Here is an 11938-nt window from a genome sequence, read left to right as displayed (position 1 = left end):
GACGGTGCAGAGAACTAGGCTCAATCATATACTCCTAGTGGGAGAATACTGATGATGCAACTTGATAATATAAATCAAGATCTTTAAAAATATTTATACTTTTTGACCCAATAAGTCCACTTCTAATAATGGAAGGAGAACTGACTCTGGGTCGTGAACACACAATGTGACATATAGATGATGTATTACAGAATTTTTTTTTTTTTAACTGCTCCAGTCAACGAAAGGGAAATTTATTGAAGCCCCAGGGCCAAGGGGTTTGGGCAGGAGGCTACCCTGTGAGCCGAGGTGGTGGAAGGCCCTTATTTGACCTTCTTCTTGGGGCATAGGTTGTTGGTGTGGCCACACTTCTTCTTGCGGCAGTTGACAGCACGAGGCTGCAGGCGAGCATAAAACTTGCAGCAGATCATCTTGTCACAGTTGTACTTCTGGGCAAGCTGGAGGAGGGAAGGCTCAATGATACGACCCCGCAGACGAAGCACCAAGTGCAGAGTGGACTCTTTCTGGATGTCATAGTCTGAGAGAGTGCGACGATCCTCCAGCTGTTTGCCCGCAAAAAATCAGACGCTGCTGGTCAGGTGGGATGCCCTCCTTGTCTTCGACTTTGGCTTTGACAATTTCTTTCTTTTTTTTTTTAAATTTATTGGGGTGACAATTTTTAGTGAAATTACATAGATTTCAGGTGTACAATTCTGTATTACATCATCTATAAATCCCATTGTGTGTTCACCACCCAGAGTCAGTTCTCCTTCCATCACCATATATATATATATATATATATATATATATATATATATATATATATATATATATGTATATATATGTATATATATATATATTTAATTTAGAACTATTTTATTGAATATACAAAAAGAAAGCTCACATCATAAATGGATGTCACTTAACGTAATTTTTTCACCTCTATTTAACCTCCTCCCAGAAGAAAAAATAAAATCCATGCAGCACTCTCGCCCCCCATAGACACTACCCTCCTCTACCCAATGTTTACTATTCTCACTTCTTTTTTTCCCCAAAGCTTATTTACTTAATAATCAAGGCTATTAATGACCAATTTACCTAAAATTTAACCTCCTTTGAGTGTTTTTTTTAATTTATTGGAGTGACAATTGTTAGTAAAATTACATAGATTTCAGGTGTGCAATTCTGTACCACATCATCTATAAATCCCATTGTGTGTTCACCACCCAGAGTTAGTTCTCCTTCCATCACCATATATTTGATCCCCCTTACCCTCATCTACCACCCCCCACACCCCTGACCCTCTAGTAACCACGAATCTCTTGTCTGTGTCTATGAGTTCTTGTTTCTCATTTGTTTGTCTTGTTCTTTTGTTTTTTTGGTTTATATACCACATATCAATGAAATCATATGATTCTCTGCTTTTTCTGTCTGACTTATTTCGCTTAGCATTATACTCTCAAGATCCATCCATGTTGTCACAAATGTTCTTATGTCATCTTTTCTCATCACCGAATAGTATTCCATTATGTATGTATACCACAACTTCTTTATCCATTCATCTATCGAAGGACATTTTGGTTGTTTCCATGTCTTGGCCACTAAAAACAAAGCTGCAATGAACATTGGAGCACACATGTCTTTATGTATAAATGTTTTCAGATTTTTTGGGTAGATACTCAGGACAGGGATTGCTGAGTCATATGGCAATTCTATTCGTAATTTTTTCAGGAACCTCCACACTGCCTTCCATAATGGCTGCACCAGTCTGCATTCCCACCAACAGTGTATGAGGGTTCCTTTTTCTCCACAGCCTCTCCAACACTTGTTACTACTTGTCTTGTTGATGGTAGCCATTGACTGGGGATAGCCATCTGATTGGGGTGAGGTGACATCTCATTGTGGTTTTTATTTCCATTTCTCTAATGATTAGTGATGTCGAGCATTTTTTCATATGTCTATTTGCCATTTGTATGTCCTCTTTGGAGAAGTATCTCTTCAGGTCCTCTGCCCATTTTTCAATTGGGTTGTTTTTTTGTTCTTGAGTTTCATGAGTTCCTTGTATAGTTTGGATATTAGCCCCTTATTGGAGGCACTGTTTGCAAAAATCTTCTCCCATTCGGTTGGTTGCCTCTTCATTTTGTCAATGGTTTCTTTTGCTGTGCAGAAGCTTTTAAGTTTCATATAGTCCGATTCGTTTATTTTAGCTTTTACTTCTATTGCCTTTGGAGTCAAATTCATAAGATGCTCTTTGAACCCAAGGTCCATAAGTTTAGTACCTACGTTTTCTTCTATGCAGTTTATTGTGTCAGGTCTTATGCTTAAGTCTTTGATCCATTTTGAATTAATTTTGGTACACGGTGACAGATAGCAGTCCAGTTTCATTCTTTTGCACGTGGCTATCCAATTCTCCCAGCACCATTTATTGAAGAGGCTGTCTTTCCTCCATTGTACGTTTTTAACTTCTTTGTCAAAAATTATCTGTCCATATTTATGTGGTTTTATTTCTGGATTCTCAATTCTATTCCATTGGTCTATGTGTCTGTTTTGCTGCGAATACCGTGCTGTTTTGATTATTGTAGCCCTGTAGTATAAGCTAAAGTCAGGGACTGTGATACCTCCAGTATTGTTCTTTTTTCTTAAGATTGCTTTGGCTATTCGGGGTCTTTTGTGGTTCCAAACAAATCTGATGATTTTTTGTCCTATTTCTTTAAAAAATGCCATTGGGATTTTGATGGGGATGGCATTAAATCTATATAGTGCTTTGGGTAATATGGCCATTTGAACTATGTTGATTCTTCCATTCCATGAGCACGGAATGTCTTTCCATTTCTTTGTGTCTTCTTCAATTTCTTTCAAAATGTCTTATAGTTTTCAGCATATAGGTCATTCACATCCTTGGTTAAGTTTATTCCTAGGTATTTTATTCTTTTTGCTGCAATTGCAAAAGGAATTGTTTTTTGTATTTCTTTTTCTGAGATTTCACTGTTAGTATATAGGAATGCAATGGACTTTTGTACGTTGATTTTGTAGCCAGCAACTTCACTGTATTCGTTGATTGTTTCTAATAGCTTTTTGGTGGAGTCTTTAGGGTCTTCTATATATAGCATCATGTTATCGACAAAGAGTGATAATTTAACTTCTTCATTCCCAATTTGGATGCCTTTTATTTCTTTCTCTTGCCTGATTAGTCTGGCAAGGACTTCCAACACTATGTTGAAAAGCAGAGGTGATAGGGGACAGCCCTGTCGTGTTCCTGAACGTAGAGCAAAGGGCTTCATTTTTCACCATTAATTATGAGATTAGTTGAGGGCTTGTCATATATGGCCTTTATTATGTTAAGGTATTTTCCTTCTGTACCTATTAAGTGTTTTAATCATAACTGGATGTTATATATTGTCAAATGCTTTTTCTGCATCAATTGATATAAGCATATGATTTTTCTCCTTTATTTTGTTTATGTGATGTATCACATTGATGGATTTGCGGATGTTGAACCATCCTTGTGCCCCGTGGATGAACCCCACTTGGTCGTGATGAATAATCGTTTTAATACATTGTTGTATTTGATTTGCTAGAAATTTGTTTAGGATTTTTGCATCTGTATTCATCAGAGATATTGGTCTGCAGTTTTCTTTTTTTTGTGTTGTCCTTACCAGGTTTTGGTATCAGGGTAATGTTGGCCTCTTAAAATGAGTTAGAGAGTACTGTCTTTTTCTTCAATTTTTTGGAAGAGTTTGAGCAGGATTGGTATTCGATCCTCTTTGAAGGTTTGGTAGAATTCACTAGTGAAGCTATCTGGTCCCCGGCTTTTGCTTTTGGGAAGGTTTTGGATAACAGATTCAATTTCGTTACTGGTGATCGGTCTGTTTAGATTTTCCAGTTCTTCATGGTTCAAGCTAGGAAGGGTGTATGTTTCTAAGAACTTATCCATTTCTTCTAGATTATTGAATTTAGTGGCATATAGTCCTTCATAGTATTCTTGGATGATCCTTTGTGTTTCTGTGGTGTCCGTAATAACTTCCCCTTTTTCATTTCTGATTTTGTTAATTAGTGTCTTCTCTCTTTTTAGCTTAGTGAGTCCAGTCAAGGGTTTGTCAATTTTGTTAATCTTTTCAAAGAACAAGCTCTTTGTCACATTAGTTTTTTCTGTTGTCTGTTTGTTCTCTATTTCATTTAGTTCTGCTCTGATTTTTGTTATTTCCTTTCTTCTGCTGATCTTGGGTTTCACTTCTTCTTCTTTTTCTAGTCCTTTAAGGTGTAACATGAGGTTATTTATTTGGGATTTTTCTTGTTTCTTGAGATAGGCCTGTAATGGTATAAATTTCCCTCTTAAAACTGCTTTCGCTGCATCCCAAAAATTTTGGTAGGATGTATTTTCATTGTCATTTGTTTCTATGTATCTTTTGATCTCTCCTCTAATTTCTTCATTAACCCGGTCGTTCTTTAAAAGTATGTTGTTCTTTAAAAGTATGTTGTTTAATCTCCATGTATTTGTGCTTTTTCCTGCTTTCTTTTCGCAGTTGCTATCCAACTTCAAAGCCTTGTGATCAGAGAATATGCTTGGTATGATTTCAATCTTCTTAAATTTGCTGAGGCTGATTTTATGTCCCAATATATGGTCTATCCTTGAGAATGTTCCATGTTCACTAGAAAAGAATGTATAGTGTGATGTTTTAGGATGACGTGCTCTATATACGTCAATTATGTCCATTTCATCTAATGTGTCTATTAGAGCTGTTATTTCGTTATTTATTTTTTGTTTGGATGATCTATCCATAGCTGTGAATGATGTATTTAAGTCCCCTAGTATAATTGTGTTTTGGTCAATTTCTCCCTTTAGTTCTGTTAGTAGTTGCTTGGTATATTTCAGTGCTCCTTGATTGGGGGCATAAATATTGATGACTATTATGTCTTCTTGTTGTATAGTCCCCTTTACCATTATGAAATGTCCATCTTTGTCTCTTGTTATCTTTTTCACCCTGAAGTCTGTTGCATCTGATATCATTATGGCTACACCTGATTTTCTGTGGGAACCATTTGCTTGGAGTGTCAATTTCCACCCTTTCACTTTGAGTCTATGCTTCTCCTTGTAGCTGAGATGTGTCTCTTGGAGATAGCATATGGTTGCGTTTAGTTTTATGGTCCAATCTGCTATTCTGTGCCTTTTTATTGGTGAGTTCAGTCCATTTACATTTAAGGTGATTATTGATATGTGAGGCTTTCCCGTCATTCTATCTTTAGTTTTCTGGTAAAGCTGTGTCTCCATTGTTTCTTTGCCTTTTTGTTGTTGTCTATTATTTCTGTGTGGTGGTATTCTATGATGTTTCCCTCTGTTTCTTCTTTTATTACAGTATGTATTTCAGTTCTGGATTTTTTTGTGTGGTTATGCTTAAGCTTATGTAAAAGAAAGTTTGATATTTAGAGTATTCCATTTTCTTCACCACGCTTACTTGCTCCATTCCCATATTCCCACTGAGGCCTTTACTCTCCCCCTTGTTATGTTTTGCTTGCCACAAATTGTCCCTGTTGATGGTGGTCGAATAGCCTCCTTTCGTATTTCTTGTAGTGCAGGTCGTGTATTAGAAAATTCCCTTCAGCTTCTGTATGTCTGGAAAGGTCTTTATTCCTCCTTCATATCCAAAAGGATATCTTTGCTGGATATATTATTCTTGGCTCATAATTTGTCTCTTTCAATAGTTTGAATATTTGGTTCCACTCCCTCCTGGCTTGTAGATTTTCTGCTGAAAAATCTGATGATAATCTAATGGGCTTTCCTTTGTAGGTTGCCGTCTTCTTTTCCCTGGCTGCCTTGAGGATTCTTTCTTTGTGGTGGATTTTAGACAGCTTCAATACAATGTGCCTTGTAGAAGGCCTGTTGGGATTGAGGTAATTAGGCATTCTATTTGCTTCTTGGATGCGAGGATCCAGTTCTGTCCACAAGTTTGGGAAGTTCTCATCAACAATTTGTTTGAATATATTTTCTGTTCCCTTCTCTCTTTCTTCTCCTGCTGGTATGCCAATTATTCTTATATTGCTCTTTCTGATGGAGTCAGAAAGTTCTTGTAGAGTTCTTTCATTTCTTTTAAGTCTCCAGTTTCTTTCTTCTTCCATCTGTGTAATTTCCAGGTTTCTATCTTCGATGTCACTGATTCTTTCCTCCATCTGGTCAACTCTGGTACCTAAGCTGGTTATTTCATTCTTGATTTCTTCTATTGAGTTCTTAATCACCAGAAATTCTATTTGGTTCTTCTTTAAAATTTCAATCTCTTTCGTAAAGTGTTCATGTTGTTCTTTGATTGTGTTTCTGAGTTCATTAAACTGCCTTTCTGTGTTTTCTAGCATCTCGTTGAGTTTTTTCAGAACTGCAATCTTGAATTCTCTGTCATTTAAGCCACATATTTCCATATCTTCTTGTTCCTTTTCTGAAGACTTTTCATTTTCTTTCTGAGCTGTCTTGTTGCCTTGGTTATTCATGGCAATTACTGATTTATTATTTCTCTTCCTAGACATCTACAGGAGTGGCTTCTGAAACAGGTTGGTAGGAAGATGTCTTTCTTTTGTTTTCCAGCACTTGTTAGTAGAATGTTTTGTTTTCTCTCCGACTGCAGCCTTTTTTTCTCTCTCACACGGTAGTGCTATGTTTTCTCTGCACTATTTCAGCTTCTCACACAATGGAGGGGATTCCCTGGAGACAGGCTTCTCATCTGTTAATAGTTCACCTGGGTCACAGGGCGCAGTGTCCGTGTGGGTATGCGGAGAGCTTTTGAAGTTCCAAAGCTCTTCCTGCACCCGATTCAGAGCCCATATGTTTCAGCAGTTCTGTTTACTCCTGCAGTGATCCACCCAGATAGGTGGGTCCTGGGGTGGGGTGAGTTGTGAGAGGTGTCCCAGTGCAATGGCAGCGACCACCACCACAGCCGGTCCTGCTTCCACAGGTCCCTCCCCTTTGCCGGAACTAGTTGGGCTGCAAATCTGTGTCTGCGTTCCACAGTTCTCAGAACAGCAAATATTCTGTTCTTTTGATCTGACACTACTACTGTTCCGCTTCTAGCTGTGGGCAGATGGGGGCGGGGCGAGCTCTGGGAGGGTAGGGAGGGGGCAGCTAGTCTCAGTGCCTAAGTCTTCCGTTCTCTGCTCGGCAGTGAGGGCTTAAACCACCATTTTCAGCTTTCTTCCCTCAGTCTTTTCTCCGAGGTGTCTGCCGTGAGCGTTAGGTTCAGCCGTGTTATATGCTGACCCCTCAGCCCTGTGGGCCATAAGTGGAGCCCTAGCAGTCCAATTTCTTCCCTCTCCTGCAGCTGCGGTAGTTCCGGGATGCAGCGAGCTCAGAGCACTGAGGTAGGTCTGCGTCCTGCGCCCGCGAGGCTCTGTCTCCACACTTCTCCCTTCCCTCCCCCCCCTCGTGCGATTCACCCACCTTTAAGTGAATTCAGTAGTGGGCCTCTTCGCCTTTCCTGTCTGCTGTGCAGGGAGTCCTTTGTGGAGTTATTGTTGTTCGATTAGTTGTAAATTCCAGGGGAGCTTTTAGAGGCTCACCTCACGCCGCTATTTTGGTGACCTGTCCGGCTTTGACATTTTCAATAGTGTCACTGGGCTCGACCTCGAGTGTGATGGTCTTGCCCATCAGGGTTTTCACAAAGATCTGCATCTCTATGTCTGCTGAGGAGGCTGCTTTGCCGCCTCGTTGAAAAGAAAGAGTGTGTTACGGAATTTTACACTTGAAACCTATCTAATTTTACTAACCATTATCACCCAAATAAATTTTAATTAAACATATAATGCAAAGATATATACACAAAGAAGCTTCTTGCAACATTATATATAAAAAAAAAAGAAAGAAAGGAAGGAAGGAAGGAAGGAAGGAAGGAAGGAAGGAAGGAAGGAAGAAAGAAAGAAAGAAAGAAAGAAAGAAAGAAAGAAAGAAAGAAAGAAAGAAAGAAAGAAAGAAAGAAAGAAAGAAAGAAAGAGAGAAAACAAAAGAAAGAAAAGAATAACTTTTCAACAGTAGAAGAATGGCTTTAAGTTATGGTACATCACTATGATCAGTTATTATGCAGTCCATTTAAAATGAGGTTATTGAGAGAGATATAAGATAAACACTGAGTAGATAAACACTGTGCCTTCTTCCTTGAGTGAATACATTAAAATTACAACTAAATTATAGAACAGACAAACTGGAGAACCACCTGAAGTTTTATAACTAGATGACCTGAAGTTTTATAACTAAAGATATAAAGAAGAAGCCATGTCAAGACTGGTAGGAGGGGCAGAGACGGAACAGGCCCCAAACTTCTGTGTGTTGGTTGAGAATCAGGAGGGATATTTCAGCCATGGAGGTTCCCCTGGGGAGGAGTGTGGGACCGCTGCCAACACCAGGCTCCCCAGCCAGGAGTACTGGTACTAGGAAGAGAAGACTCCACAATATCTAGCTGTGAAAAACAGTGGGGATTCCAACCATCTTGGTGGATGGAAGGCTGCGGGAAATCCAGACGTTCTCTTAAAGGGCCCACATACAGACTTACTCACTCTTAGGCATTCACCCTGGGCTCCGGCAGAGGGACGGTGACTAGGGGTGCATTGGAGTCACACAAGGGGGTAACTGAGGTGTGTGACTGGGTTGGAGTACAGTCACCATTTTCCCTGTGTGGGGTCCTACTCCTGTGCAGCTAGAAGGTAGGCACCATATTTCCTGTGTTGAGTCCTCCCCAACAAGGCCAAATGTGAATCAGAATTGGTCTGCTGAGCTCTACTGGGACCCCCGCCCCAACCAAACTCCCCCAATGTCAAAAGCACTCTCAGTGAGGAGCCAGCCCCACTCAAATTGTACTCTTTCTTGGAAAACTATTGGAGACTGCAGGCCCCAGGTGGGCATTGACTGGCCTTTGTGTGTTCTGAGACTTTTGCTGAGACGTCCAGGATCAGCACTGGCATGAAACCAGAATCTACATTAATCTGGTGAGCACAACTCTTCCCACTTTAGGGATTCCCTGAAACCCTGCCTTACCCAACTTGCATATTGCATGAGGCTTTCTCAGTGGCTGAACCTTAAGGGAGCTGGCAGTTGGCAGCAGGCCTCAGGGTGTCCTGACTTTTTGCGGAGCTATCTCAGGCCCAGTACTGGTGGCAGACGTCTTTGGTTTGCTGTGTGGCCTCTCCCATGTGCCTCCAGGTTTAGCACAGGCAGCAAACAACCACAGATTGATCACTTTATATCTCCTACAAGGTAATCCCTGGCAGGCCACTGGCAGTGGGAGATCTGGGCTTGCACTGGATCCCCTATGAAGAGGCCCCAGAACCAACACACTTGGAGGTTGGCTTCAGACCCCTGCAGAGCACAACCCAATTAGCCCCCCTCAAGTGGCACACACAAAGGGCAGTGTCAACAGGCACCAGAGTCTGCTCGGTGAATCCCACTCTATGGGGTAAGCCTCCTGCACAACAACCTGTAAGCTGTGGGCATGGCCAAACCCCACAGCCAATCAGACTGAGGGTCAATTCCACCTGCTGACATGCCAATAACAACCCAGGCTCAACTATATCAGGAAGACTCACATAAGCCACATAAGGGACACTCCTGGGCCACATGGAGCAGGTGACCAGGGAGACTGTGCCACTCGGCCCCACAGGACACCTACAACGTAGGGTGACCCAGCAAAGACTGGGAGACATAGTAGATCTACCTAATACATAGGAAAGACACAAAGAGGCAGCCAAAATGAGGAAATAAAGAAATACATCCCAAATTTAAAAACAGGAGAAAACTCCAGGAAAAGAACGAAACAAAATTGAGGTAGGCAACCTACCAGAGACAGAGTTCAAAACAATGGTTATAAGGAATCTCAAGGAACTTAGTGAAAACTTCAACAAAGAGATAGCAAGCATAAAAAAAAGGACATAAAAACCATAAAAAAGAACCAGTCAGAAGTGAAGAGTACAATAACTGAAATGAGGAATATACTGGAAGGAATTAACAGCAAACTAGATGAAGCAGAGGATCAATTCAACAATTTGGAAGACAATGTAGCAGAAAACACCCAATTGGAAAAGAATAAAAAAAGAATTCATAATATTCATGATAGTTTAAGAGACCTCTAGGACAACATCAAGGATAACAACATTCACATCAGTAGGAGAAGAGAGAAAGCATGGCACTGAGAATCTATTTGAAGAAATAATGACTGAAAACTTTTCTAACCTGGCAAAGGAAATAGACATACAAGTCCAGGAAGCACAGAGAGTCCCAAACAAGATGAACCCAAACAGGCCCACACCAAAACACATTATAATTAAAATGGCAAAGTTAAAGACAAAGACAGAATCTTAAAAGCAGCAAGAGAAAAGCAGTTAGTTACCTACAAGGGAGTTCCCATAAGACTGTCAATTGATTTCTCAACAGAAATTTTGCAGGCCAGAAGGGATTGGCACAAAATATTCAATGTGATGAAAAGCAAGGACCTACATACAAGGATACTCTATCCAGCAAGGCTGTCATTTATAATCGAAGGACAGATAAATAGCTTCCCAAACAAGAAAAAGCTAAAGGAGTTCATCACAACCAAACCAGTACCACAAGGAATATTAGAGGGAATTATTTAAGACGGGAGGAAAAAAGATCAAAATTATGAATAATAAAATGGCAATAGCTGCATATCTATCAACAATTACTTTCATTGTAAATGGATTAAATGCTCCAATCAAAAGGGCTGAATGGATAAGAAAACAAAACCCTTACATATGCTGCCTACAAGAGACTCACTCCAGGTTAAAAGACACACACAGAAAGAAAGTAAAAGGATGGAAAAATATATTTCATAAAAATGAAAAAAAAAATAAAAAGATGGGGTAGTGATACTTATACCAGACAAAATGGACTTTAAAACAGAGGCTGTAACAAGAGACAAAGAAGGACCCAGTAATCCCACTTCTGGGTCTTTATCTAAAGAAACCCAAAACACTACTTGGCGGGGACGTGTGCATCTATATGTTTGGTGTAGCACTGTTTACAGTGGTCAAGATATGGAGGCAGCCTGGTTTTCTGTTTATGAAGAATGGATAAAGAGGAGGTGGTATATACAATGGAATATTGTCTGGCCATGGAAAGGAATGGGTTCCTGCCATCTGCAGCGGTGTGGGTGGACCTGGAGGGTATGGTGCTGAGTGGACTGTCAGACAGAGAAAGACAGCTGCAATGAGATTGCACTTATATGTGGAATCTAAAGATTACAATAAACAAACAAAACAGAAACAAACTCACAGATACAGAAAACATTCCAATGGTTGCCAAGTGGGAGGGACGTTGGGTGTGTAGGTGAAATAAGGGAAAGGATTAAGAAGTACAAATTGGTTGTTACACAGTAGTCATGGGGATGTAAGGCATACAAATAGAATATAGTCAATAATATTGTAATAACTATGTATTGTGTCAAATGAGTACTAGATATGTTGCGGTAATAGATGGGAGGGGGTTGGAGGACAGGGTGAAAAAGGTAAAGGGATTAAGAAGTGTAAATTGGTAGTTACAAAATAGTCATGGGGATGTGAAATAAAACTTAGGGAATATAGTCAATGATATGGTATTAACTATGTATAGTGCCAGAGGAGTACTATAATGGTCAGGGGGATCACTTCTTAAATTATATAAATGTCTAACCACTATGCTGTATACCTGAAATTAACATAAAATAATATTGAATGTCAACTGTAATTGGGAAGTTCATAAAGGGGGAGGAAAGGTGAAGGGGAATAAGATGTCCAAATCATCAGGTATAAAACAAATAAGTCATAGGGATATAATGTACAGCATAGGGAATATAGTCAATGATAAAGTGATAATGTGGTATGGTGTAAGATGGTTGCTGGACTTACGGTGATCACTTCTTTAGGCATATAAATGTTGGATAACTATGGTGTACCACTGAAACTAGTATAATATTGCATGTTAGCTATATTTTTAATA

General features: G+C 39.8%; 1 pseudogene; it reads right to left on the bottom strand.

Moving 5' to 3' along the window:
• Nucleotides 1-257: 257 nt before the first annotated feature.
• Nucleotides 258-7672, bottom strand: LOC117026128 (ubiquitin-60S ribosomal protein L40-like; annotated as a pseudogene).
• Between the last annotated feature and the right edge of the window lie 4266 nt (nucleotides 7673-11938).

The sequence above is a fragment of the Rhinolophus ferrumequinum genome, chromosome X (assembly GCF_004115265.2).
Source record: "Rhinolophus ferrumequinum isolate MPI-CBG mRhiFer1 chromosome X, mRhiFer1_v1.p, whole genome shotgun sequence".
Taxonomy (NCBI): domain Eukaryota; kingdom Metazoa; phylum Chordata; class Mammalia; order Chiroptera; family Rhinolophidae; genus Rhinolophus; species Rhinolophus ferrumequinum.
The sequence above is the reverse complement of the archived record's forward strand: the minus strand, read 5'-3'. Positions and strand labels throughout refer to the sequence as shown.